This window comes from Carassius carassius, chromosome 1 (assembly GCF_963082965.1).
Source record: "Carassius carassius chromosome 1, fCarCar2.1, whole genome shotgun sequence".
NCBI classification, from domain to species: Eukaryota; Metazoa; Chordata; class Actinopteri; order Cypriniformes; family Cyprinidae; genus Carassius; species Carassius carassius.
This window is the reverse complement of record NC_081755.1, coordinates 21,391,899-21,404,964: the sequence shown is the minus strand read 5'-3', so window position 1 is coordinate 21,404,964 and position 13,066 is coordinate 21,391,899. Positions and strand designations below refer to the sequence as shown.

Sequence of the window (13,066 nt, the reverse complement as noted above, 5' to 3'; positions counted from 1 at the left end):
ATTAGGCTAAGCGCTGTCTCTCCCTCTCGCCCTCTTTCTAACGGTTATATAATTCAAACGGCTGTTTGAAGCTGCAGAAGTTTTCAAATGCTTTTGGTGCTGCTGTGATCACGGCAAAAAAAAAAAAAAATCATCTTGGCAGCATGGCTTAAAATCACAACCCCTCTCATCTGTTGCCGGCCCCTGAGAGCCGTTAAAAAAACGCAATCCGCTTTGCGAAAGCAGCCTTGGAGATCAACCGACGCCACCCAAAATCGCACACCAGCGTCTACCTGTAGGTGCCCTTGATAGTGTCGCACTCTGGTAGGCCAGGATGTGCTGATGCTAGGTGGTAAATTGGTCTGTGCAGCTGGTTTCTCCTGAGGGGAAGTGGTATGGATCACATACAGTCAGAATTGGGACGCAAATAAATCACATGCAAATGCTTTCGCTCTGTCTCTGTGGGGGCTTGAACCTGCAGCTCTGCGCCAGCCATTAGCTTTCAGCTTCACCATATATGCCAAGTGTTTTTTTTGCCCTTTTTCTACTTATTACTGTCTTTGGTAAAGCACAGATATCTACTTAGGGTTAGGGGTTTGTTCTAAACCATTAACCCTAATTATTAAACCTCTGCCTGTAACACTTTATTGTTTGAGCCACGGATGTGAATCTCAAATCACACGGCTTATTGAGGAAGATGTGGTATTATTATAACTATAGATTTTCTATTTTCATCTTAGTTTAACTTTTAGTTTTCACTGCAATATTATTTAGTTCGATTTTTTGTTGTTGTTGAATTTTCTAGTTTTGTTATTTTTTATTATTATTACCTTTTTTAATTCAGTGAAGCTCACTGGTATCATTCAGTGTTTAATAGTAATACATGTCTCATCACACTTAGGTTTAATGTTGAAAACAATAACATTCACAATCAACAACTGAAACTGGTTTTAATAAATCATTTTATTTTACATTCATGATCATGTATTTGCTTTTGCTTCAGTTTTCCTTATTAAATGAGTGAAATTTTTATATATTAAAAAAAACCCATAAATAACAATAACAGTCCCTAGATCACCAGAAGCAGGCACCACCCACAATGTCAGAAGAAAGGGAAACGAGAATATGGAATCAAACACGCATTGCCCATATGAGTGCTGCAGTTTTAGAGCAGCGATAACTGCTAAGTAATGGTAAACAATGGAAACATAAGAAACTGTAAAAACATAAAATCCTCTTTTTATTAAGGAACCGTTTCTCAGCCATGAGGTGTGGCAGAAAGCAGGAGCGTTTGTGTGCGCATGTGTGTGTGCACTAGTGTTCTGGCCCAGTGGACTGGTAAATACAGCGGCTGTGGAGTGGAAATGAAGGCTGGATCTATTTGGAGAAACGCTAGATGACCTTCCTCTGAGCTGGATGACATCCAAGCGATTTCACTGTGCTACCACCAACGCCATACGCCACGCTCCCAGTCGCACACAGATGTGTATATTCAGACACACGTGGACGTGAGGGGCGTAAACATGCACACAAACATAAACAACAGGCCATGAGTTAATTGAGCACAACCACACACATACACAAACATGCACGTACACAGTTGTGGAAACAGCCAAGAAACGGAGAGCTAAAGACTACATTGAAAACCCTTTTTGTATTTAATTTAATTGATATTCTATTAACTTTACACCATTTTTGCTTTGATTACCCTGACAAATCATATCATACAGGTATGTCACATAAAATCATGGAAGTGGTGCACAGCAGCTTAAAAAAATATATAATTTTAGGTGGACAATGGTTGGATAATGGTTATCTAACTGACATCCTAGAACAGTTTCTCTGTTGCTTTTTTATTTTAATTTAATCAGTTTCACAAAAATGCATACATTAGTGTTTGCATATTTCTATTGGCAAAGCAAATTTATATTTAATTTTTTCCCCCTGCTGTACCGAAACCATACCGAACCATGATGTCAAAACCGAGTAACGTACCGAACCATCATGTTTGTGTACCGTTACACCCCTAATATAGATAGACAGATAAAGATATATAGATATAGTAAGTATACACTGCGACACTTTACACTGCGACACTGACACAGCAATATTGACAAATGGTGTGAGTTTAGGCCTGGACTGTCTGTTTGATTCGGCCAATGGCAGACAGAGGGAGGGTTCTGGAAACCTGTTTGGAAACAATTAGCGTTTTTTGGTCTCCATTTAAAGCTACAACTGTGGGAGAAATCACACAAGTCAGCAACAAACAAATCTGTATTTTTTTGCCTGTGAATAGGACATTCGTTGAACACTTGTGAACATTCGCGAAATGTTTCTGTGGTGTCGATTCATTACGGTGTCACATATCTGACCCCCTGACCGTCGAGTTTGTTGTTTATTTCTTCTCTCCATCCATTCATTTCCTGTTCTCCGTTTGTTCAGAGCAAGAGTGCTGAGCCTAGTTCTGCAGAGACAGCAGCATCTGGAGATAAATAATTCCTCCATCGCTCCTCTCCTCGCTTCCTCCCTTGCGCGCTTTGCCCCGTCCTGACCTTATGGATCTGTTTTGAGCCGTGCCAGATTGTTGTTCAGGACTCTCGCACCTAGAAACAGCGGAAGGGGGAGGGGTGCTGTCTTTCCCTCTCTTCACCTCATATCCGTCTGTCTCTCTCTCTCAGTCTACTCTTTCCCCTTGCCTCTATCTAATTTCATTCCTATCACCTTCTATTCTTGAAAGAGCCAATGGTTTCTAATCTGTCTCTCTCTCGCTCTGTTTTTCATGGTTGTTCTCCGACTGACCCTCAGGTGTGTGACAGTTTCAGGGGATTGCATCAGCCTCCACGCTACATTCGGTATAGTCCTGACAAAAAAATATAGGGCCATGGAGAGCTGGGCGGCGTGATGGTATATACCGGGAGATGGTAGAAATTTGCCAACTGTTACGGATTTTGCTAGAACGATGTATTTGCGTGGGCAGGACTGCATTAGGTTATTTCCTGTACACATGAGAAACTGTGAAATAATGCAAAGAAGTAAAGATGACAGAGTTTAGCTGTTTATGGTTGCAGAGCAACATCGAAAACTGGCCGCATTAAAATAGAATTCACCTGATGTGTTTATTTCAGCTATTTTACTGCAGCTTCGATGTGGCTCATCGAATCAGAATTCAGGGTTGCTGCTACACTCTAAAAAATGCTGAGTTAAAAATGTAATCACAAAATTTGACCCAAAGTTTTTTAGAGTGTAGTTATAGTATAATCTTATGCCAGATGTGTTTTTCATTTCATAATCTGATCTGTTTCATCAACAAATTCAAAATAAAAAGATAAAATTGCAAAGTGAGATGGAAAAAGATAAATAACATTTACTGGATTTTTATATATATATAAAAAAAAAATTAAGATTTAGAAAAAAACGAAACAAAACAAACACCACCCCTTAAACCTGAAACTGCATCAACACATTGCAGTACACCAAATACACAAAATAATGTTCTTTTTAGCAGAAACATATGACCCTTTTAAATGTCTAGGGGATATTTTATTGTTTATATATATATATAATAATAAATAATTATTATTATTTAATTTCTTACAGATTAGTATTGTATTTTGAGTTGGTATCCATCAAGTTCCAAACACATAATAATAATAATAATAATAATAATAAATTAAAATTAATAAAAAATAAGTACCTTTAACTTATGAAATAGTTATGAATTTACTGGATTATCAAAAAGCAGTCAGCGATTATTATATAATTATCTAAATTATCATGAATTATGACGAATACAAATTGTATAATATAAAAATGTATGTATTTTATCATTGACTTTTTAGAATTCAAAATGTCAAGTTATATTACCATGATATAAAATGACTCATAGCATGATATAAAATTGTGGTCATACCGCCCGCCCCCTGCAAGCGTGTGTGTGTGTCTGTGTGTGCTTGGCACATGATCTCGTCTGCTGATGTCTTGGGTTGTTTTACATTGCAGACTGGCACTCTTAACCTTGGAAATAGAGTTGCAACATTATTTTGTGGATTTATCTAGTATGTTATTGCAGATGTTGGTATCAACTTTTCCCTCTTCATTCTAATTCACTCACATATTCATGTCATCCCTCAATTTTTCTCCCCTGCCTTCATATTCCTCTCACCTCTCTCTCTGCTCCGTATTTGTCCGTCTCACACATACCAACATGCACACACACACACACACACACACAGCGCTCTCCACCTGTCAGTCACACTTTTCTCCGCACATAAGCGCATCTCTCTCTCTCTCTCTCTCTCTCTCACACACACACACACACACACACACACACACTCACACGTCTCTAAATGGATTCTTGTGAGAAGAGCTGTCCAGAGCATCAATATCAGTCAGCTGTGACACTGCAGTCTCAGTGCAGTGTTTAATAGGTTAGAGCTGTCTTACCTCTGTGTTTCCTTGATCAAGGGCACAGTGCATGCAAAATAACACACACACCAACATAACGAATTCCCTCGAAAGGCATGTAAAATAGACCTATATGCTTTCCAGAACGTCTCAATCACAAAATCATCCTCATAGTATCGCATAACCACAGGTAAAACGCAACACACACTGCATATGCATAATGTGTCGTCAACATAAACACAAGAGCATGTTGAGTACAAAATAAACGCTTACATTTTGTGTTGTTTTTGATTCCGCCTCAACATGCAGAATCACAGAATCTTCCTTGTATGATCACATAAGCACAGGTTTTCATATAAAACACATTGTATATGCATAATGCATCTTTAACATAAACTCAAGCGCATGTTAAGTCTGGATTTGTGTTTTGCGCTCCAAATATGACTGTGGTTTAGTACATTTCACAAACACAGAGTGTGAATCACATCTAGACTGAAGCTTAAAAATCCATTTCTTATTGTTAAAACACTCTTATAATAACACTCTTTTTGTTGACATGCATGGTTCCATATAGAACCTTTAACATCAATGAAACCTTTTCACTGCAAAAATATATATTATTAAAATGTTCTTCACATTAAAAAAAGAAGAAAAAAAAAAAGGTTCTTAAAATGATGGCACTGCCATCATATAAAGTCCAAACCCACCCCCCACTCCTGGAACCTGATTTTGTACATACTAAACACAGTTTAGACTCAAACAAAATAGCCATCTCGCAGAGTTTCTGTTGCTACTATCAGTTGGCAGATTTGAGATCAGCGCTGTAGCTTTTGAAACGGAATTCGCACAGGAGCAAACTGAACTTAGATCAGGCTCGGAGCGCAATGCCAAACACATGGGCATCCTGTTATTCAACACGCCCCCCTGTCCCCATGCATGCGGCTGTGGAGAGGCACAGCAGCGCTGCGTCCCGCATTCCCCATTCATCCATCCATTCATCCATCCACTCGCACTGACATTAAGCCCTTTAAATGTGGAGAAACATGCGTCTCTACCTGCGGCAGTGCCTGTGCCTGGATCCCGGTCCTCTGGATCAGGGCTGCAGCCTCCTGCAACGTGGAAAATGGCAGATATTCCCTGTCAGTGGCAGACTCGTCTCTCTCTCTCTCTCTCTCTCTCTCGCTGGTGCGTGTTGTCGCTCTATTTCACTTTCCTCCTTCCCTTTGCTGCCATGTTCTGAGCAGGGCGGGGGCTGGGGGTGCAGTTTGGAGGACAGGAGCGTAAAGGAGAGAAAGGGGGCTCAGGGGGATAAGAAAGCAATTAGAGGGCAGTCCTCTCTTACTTCCAGACGGAATGTATAATGGAATTAGCTCAGGGGGGATCGCAGCCCGTCCGCAAGCCAGTGAGAGATGGATGGAGCCAATGTATGTGTGAATGCTGATTTGTGAAGGGGGGAGTCGATTGGAGACCACCTGCTCTAGCTGAGAGAGAGAGAGAGAGATGGAGGGGAAAGATGCCAGCTTCAAAGGCTGCCTCACAGGTTAGATCTCTCATCAGAACCGCTGTGTGTGTGTGTGTGTGTGTTTCGAGAGAAAGAGTGCGGTGTGAATCAGGCAGGAGTTGAAAGAGTTCACTTAGATGAGGAGAGACCCACAGAAAAGAAAAATCACAAATGAGATCTGTTGAATATTTCAATGATTTTTTCCTAGACAGCCCTGAGATTGGATGGAGGACAAATGGAGACCCCGTGAAATCGAAATGGGTCATTTATATGGTAGTGTACTCCTAAAGTGGATGCAGTTAGGCCTAACATTTAGCGTTTTAAATCTACCTAGTCGATGACTCATCCTGCACTCACAGAACTATCCAAATTTTCGCCCAATCATATGGTCTCTACAATGAGAAAGTCCCGCCTCCTAAGTCACCTGCAACCAATTAGCAACAGCAAAACATGGATCAAGGCTGTAATGTTAACAATAAGACTATAAGCCGTTTAAAAATAGGGATGATCGATTTATGATCCCTACACCAACTTCCTGTTTCAGAAGGAAGTACATCAGCCCACAAGAAAAACTGCCCTTTTCAAGCCAATTCTTGATGTCTTCATGTTATCTGACTTACCTGTAATGTAGCCTACTGTCATCTTGTAGTGCACTTCAAATCTTAAAAGTATACTTAGAGATAAACCATATAATATAATATTTTTTAATCAAATGGCCTCTTAAGTCTGTCAAAAGCACTTTTAACTTATTGTATTCTAAAAAGTATAACTATTCTTTATTTTAAATCTAACTTTTAAGTATATTCTTTTAAAGTACACTTTTTCTGTAATAAATACTCTTTTTAATATTTATTTGTTTGTTTGTTTTTTACAAGGGAAGATGCCAACATTTTAATATGACATTTTCATAATTTCCCACAATATCCACATGAAAGACTACATTATCTGAGCTATGTTGTCCACATAATAATAATGAGGATATAGCCTAAAAGGCCTCTTAAGTGTCTCAAAAGCAGTCTTAATTTCAACTAATTGCATTTAAATAATGTATTCTTATATAATAATATAATATATTCTTTCAAAGTACACATTTTCTGTAATAAATAATCTTTTAAAAAGTATTTATTCATTTTTAACAAAGGGACATTAACAAATTTTAATATGAAATCTTCATAATTTCCCACAAACTCTAGATGAAAGACCAAATTATCTGAACTATGTTATCCACATAATAATATATTATTATTAAATGTAATAAAGAATACATTTAATAATAAAAATCACCTCTAAATTCTTACTGTATGTCAACAAATGTCATTTGGGTCTATTCTTACTAGTAAAGACTCTTAGGAGAAACATCTGAGACGTAAAAGAAACCTAAGTGAGATCTCCTGAGCTGTTTTCCTCCGGGGAAAAACACAGAGGCTGTGGGGGGAGGCTGGAGAGATTTTTATGATGCAGAGGCTCGTGCCAGTGACTATGACTATGAAAGTGTGTGTGTGTGTGTCCTCACAGACAAGATAAGAAGTGTGTGTGTGTGTGTGTGTGCGTGTGTGGTTCACAGATTGTGCCATGAATGAGAATAAGCCGAGCATACTAAAACCTTTCTGCCTGTAATTGCAAGTCCCCCTCTTTATTCTCTCTTTATGCAGAATGCATTCATCAGTATTGCTGCACAACAATCTTCATTTCTTATTCATCTCTGTCAGAAGTGCAACATTCACATTAAACAACCCGTTCATATTAAACGACTAGATTGCTGCGTTTCTGATCATGCCCTGTCAGTGTTACTCTCTTGAAGTTTACTGTCAGAGCCCAGCAGAGGAACCGATTGATTTGGGATTTCATTTCTTTCCAGACATGCGCCACTGTGCGACCTTGACCAGGCAAGACCAGACTGATATTTTACATGCGGATTTATATCTAGAACAACGAGTCCTAAAATACTTTGAATTAATCTGCTACTTTGACTTTACGTTGTTTGATGGCATCACATTTAAAAAATAATATAATGCAAACATTTAAATAAAAAAGAAAGAATATTGCAAAAAAATTCACAGTAAATATGGACGAATTGAATCCATCAGATTTACTGCTTTAAATATTCTCTAGTGAAGTAAATAATAATAATAATAATAATAATAATAATAATAAAACATTTATTTGTATTTTATTTTATCTTTACAAAGGATAAGCATTCCTGGTTTCAGAATCCAACCCCCCCCCCCCCCCAAATAAAAATACTGTAATTCTTAATTATGTGTAATTATTGTAATTATATATATATATATATATATATATATATACATATATACATATATATAATAAACTTTCTTGGGTCCACTTGTCCTTATAGTAATTTTAATATATATAATAAATAAAAAAAATTATTATATATATATATATATATGCAAAATAAGCTCCTAAAATAATGAATAAGTAAATCATCATACAAGTTTAATAAATGTTATCCATTAAGGCTTATATCCATACTAATCTTTTTTGTTGTGTTTACAGACAGACAGACATAGATAGATAGATAGATAGATAGATAGATAGATAGATAGATAGTTAGATAGATAGATAGATAGATAGATAGATAGATAGATAGATAAATAGATAGATAGATAGATAGATAGATAGATAGATAGATAGATAGATAGATAGATAGATAGATAGATAGATAGATAGATAGATACAGATTCATTAATGGCTCATTGAGGGGGAGATTTTGTCACATGTTCGTCTCTGTTTGGGACATACTAATGAGGCCATAACGCAGCAATTAATGAATGTCTGTTTCTTTCTGCTTCTTCTTTTTCTTGCTCTTTTTAACGGTGAATGGATGTCACACAGAGGAATCATGTTAATGAATGCTGGGTACTGTGAGAGAGAGTGAGAGAGGGATCTCTGGGTCAGACGCTCTCCTGAGCACATGAGCCTCATGATCAATGGAGAAGAAAGATGTTTGTGTGTGTGTGTGTGCTGGGGGACAGGGTGTCTCACTGTTACCATAGAGACGAGAGGACAGTGGTCTTGAACATCACTACTGAGCAGGAGGGATGCTCACACAAGCTTTGGGAAAGGTTATAAACGCTGGTGTGCATGCAAATAAGGGTTCGGATAAGACGGAGGACGTGGTTGTAGTGAGGTAGAGTCAAAGCTGATCAATTACTAGTGCAATAATAAACATTTCAAACACTTGATATAGAAGCTGCAAATAAAATGTTGTTGGCTTTGTAGCTATAAAAGGCTCAGTGTCGTGTTCATCAAGCTATATCTATATATCGTTATTTTCTGACACAGTTATTGGAATCGTTCATGATGTTGTCGTTCATTTGGCAGATGTGGGAGAATATGTGTTTACTACACAGTCTGTGACTAAGTAAGTAAACACTGCTCGGATGATACAACAATAACGCGCGCGCTGCCATCTAGCGGCGACACGGAGACACGACGCTCCTGAGGAGGTCTGGAACATGTTTCGATGAAGATGATAATCCAACCAGACTTGTGGACACAACTCTGGATCCGTCCATGCAGTGGCTGACCTGTAGAGCAATAAGACTGACTTGCATTTGAGTAATTTACACAAATAAATACATAAATAAAAATGTGGGCGTTATTAACTAGTCTGTTGCCATTTATTGTTTTATGTCGCCATCTAGTGGACAAAAGTGCTACAGATTATACGATTTAGAGATATTAAACTAAGAATACTGTCTTCTTGTCCTTTCTTTCTCTCTTTTAATTCTATAAAATGTGCAAATGAAACTGAAATAAAAGTAATAAGTTTGCACCTGCTGTGTATTTCATTTCATACGGGTCCTACACATCTTTGTAGGCAGTATTATTTTAGTATTATTTATATATTTATAGCATTTATTAATGTTTTGCATTAGCTTTTATTTTTATATTTTTCCATTTTCATTTCATTTCAGATTAAGTTTTAAAAAGCACTATTAATTTTAGTTATAATTTAGTTTTATTTTAAATTTAGAATAAAGTTTATGCTTCTCATCTAATATCTATATATTAATTATTTAGTCAACCTTATTTAAATAAAGACAAGCTTTTATGTTTATATTTTTAGTTTACATTTTAATTTTAGTTTAAGTTTGAGTAATTTTGTTACGTGCTTTTGTCAATTTTATAAACTTTTTTTATATAACTTTTATAATTTTGCTCATTTATTTACTTCACTTTTTTCAGGTAGTTGCAAAGACAACATTTCTAAAGTTTTTTTTTCTTCTCATCAAATATTTATGTTATATTTATGTCAGCTTTACTTAAATAAAGAAAATAGTCTAATAGTTTAGTTTTAGATCGCTGAAGATTCGAAGTATGCAAAACAAACCGTTTTCAAGCAAAGAAAATAAATAAAAATACAAATGCATTGGTTCATATTCATTATTACCATACTGTATGTTTACATTTCCCTTAATATACAACACATCTGAAATAGTGTCTTTTTCAATTCAACAGAGCTCCTCTTTTGTTCCAGGTATAAAATAATTACAACACCCAACCATCATGACAGAATATTCATTGTACAGGACAGACTAGTCGTAGAATATAAATAGATATAATGTTATTGATTATAATTTATTCTTGAATGTCTTCGAGGATCTGTAAATCTCTGACCCAGCGAGTGTCATGTCCACCTCGTGTCATAATCTCTCTAGGTGGTCAGATTAACACATTTACTTATGAAATGGAAGGCACTCATCCTCTGAAAATCACAGCTCAACATCAGACCAGACCTGCTGTCACTGAACTGACAAAATATTGTAAATGTAGTGTGTCTACTCAAAGAGCTCATCTCAAAATAAAAGCTAACGATCATTAGCAGTGGTGTGGTGTAGCCTTACATTTAAAGATCTGAGCTGTATGTTCTTGATCAAGACAACTTCAGGCTACTCTGGGGGACTTAACTTGTAATTAGTGTACTGTAAATTGCATTTAAGCATTAACTAAATGACTTACTAGTCGTAATTGAGAGTTCAAGTGTGCAGTTTCTGTGTTACTACCGCCACCTTGTGGAAGAACAAAAGTAAAGCATATTTTTACACAACCTTTGCGAACGCCTTTCATCACACCTTACCTTACGATATCTTAGTATGTTATCTGGGGCTTGACAGTAAAGAGTTAACACATGTGGAAAAAACTTGAAGTTTAGCTTACCTGTGGAGAAGAACATCTGCAAGTGAAACCTAAACATTTAATAAAAATCCTCCATCTTGTAAAATCTCTGCCTCATTAATTTACAGAGTTGTCTTTCTCAGTGTATTTTACTAAATTTTCCCAAAAATCTTTTTATTTTTTGCTTCCACTTCTCTACCGAAATCTGAATTTGTTTTGCTACCCCAACTAGACACACATTGGCACAGCTGGCTACAGTAGCCACGCCCCAAACGCTCGCTATTGGTTGATTTGTAAAGAGATTGACGTTTCTAAAAGGTGCCTGGGAGGGGATGTAAACTCTTGAATGATTTATAAATGTCAGTAAACAATAAACTGGTTTTAAAAGAATGTATTTTGAATGTAAAATATGGCTTTCATTATTGACAGTTTTAAACCTTTCAGTTATTAGCCACAAATGATTTGAAATCATTTGAATGTGTTTCTTTTAAACTGGCATAATAATAAATTGGCAGTCATTTTAATGAACTTAAATTAATAATTTAGTAAGTAGGTATCACCACTGCCTAATATTGGCAGGCAATTTAATACTGCCTAAGATCTTGAATACCTATGGGTTACTCATTGAGGCATTATAAATCCTGAATATAAGTGTGAGAAGAAAAAGGAAAAAACAATATTGCATCTCTTGAATTTGAATAAATAAAACTATGATTTTTCAATTGGTTGCATGCTCCTCAAGCTTGGCTTACACCCTCAGGGCTGATGACACATGTAAACTTAGCTCATAAGTAATATTAATCAAAACCCACAACCAAGCCACCTGTCTATCTGATGAATATGCATGACCTGTTTACATGATTTGTATATTAATTTATCACTGTCACAGCATAAACGCTCCAAATCAGACTCCTCAAACCTCTTTCATATTAAATGCCTTGTTCTTATATAATATTTCACTTCCCTAAACTTAAAAAATAACCATTCACGTGCAAGTTAATCTGGACAGGGAAATTCATTGCCCTGCAAAACTAATTTCAATCTTGCATAGGAAAATGCAAATAGAGAAGAACAGGGCCACATTATTGGTAATGACCTTTATGAATGAAATTTCAGTCCTAAATGGCTGAGTCAAAAGCACCGTGAGATCCAATGCAAGTCTCTTTCAGTGTGAAATATCAGCTTTGAGAGTTTGGATATCGCAGACAGAGCTTTTTAATGTCAGAGGAAAGGTAAAAGAAAAAAAAGGCTTTTTCCCTTTTGAATTGCAACCTGCTGTTTAGCAATGAATACGACATCAACTCAGTCTCAGTTTTGTTTACATGTGAGATATTGCCTCACAGAGTGCCACAAGCTGTTGCCTGGAGACAGCAGTTGGGCCCTCCGTCATCTTGCCGTCTAATCCGTCCGGCGGGGCGCAGGTTTAGAGGGGTCCATTTCAGGACATGAAACACATCCAAATGTCCTCCTCAAATGAAAGCCTCAGGATGGTTTGACTTTGTGAAGGAAGCTTCTTTGAGAATTCAAAACAGAGAAAAGGCATCCTATAGTATTTGCTGTGATATGATAATTTAAATCATTTTTTAAAAAAACGTTGTACCGCCATCCAGTGGTCATGTAATAAATTGCATGTCCGATGATGCATTAAAAAATATTTAGGCCTAAATTTAAGAATTATGTACTATTTGAATTCACAAAGTTTTAACAATGGCAAACTATTAAACTTAACGTGATGCATATTTGTCATTCATACATCAATGGAAGATTTATGCAGTGCTACAAATAAACTGAATGTATTTTAAATACACAATAACAAGGTTTATCGATCATCAATGAATTCAATTAGTTTCAATCTCATATATTTTAACTAGCTGAATATTGCTTATACAACAGCTATTTTTTTAATCACTCTATACCAGCTATATTCTAACCATGTGAACACTTTTTCAATTGAACACCTCGACATATTTTCAAAATAAACTGATTTATGTTGATTCTAAGCAATTTGAATAAATGCATTTTGAAAATGCAATAAATTAT

The 13,066-nt window shown here is 36.4% G+C and overlaps 1 protein-coding gene across 1 annotated transcript in view; it reads right to left on the bottom strand.

Moving 5' to 3' along the window:
* LOC132141446 (retinoic acid-induced protein 1-like) overlaps positions 1-5,578 on the bottom strand; it is a 48,069-nt gene extending 42,491 nt beyond the window's left edge. Inside the window, exon 1 of the mRNA XM_059550960.1 lies at positions 5,439-5,578. The gene's annotated coding sequence lies outside the window, so the exon portion shown is untranslated. The remainder of the gene's footprint in view (positions 1-5,438) is intronic.
* Positions 5,579-13,066: the final 7,488 nt, after the last annotated feature.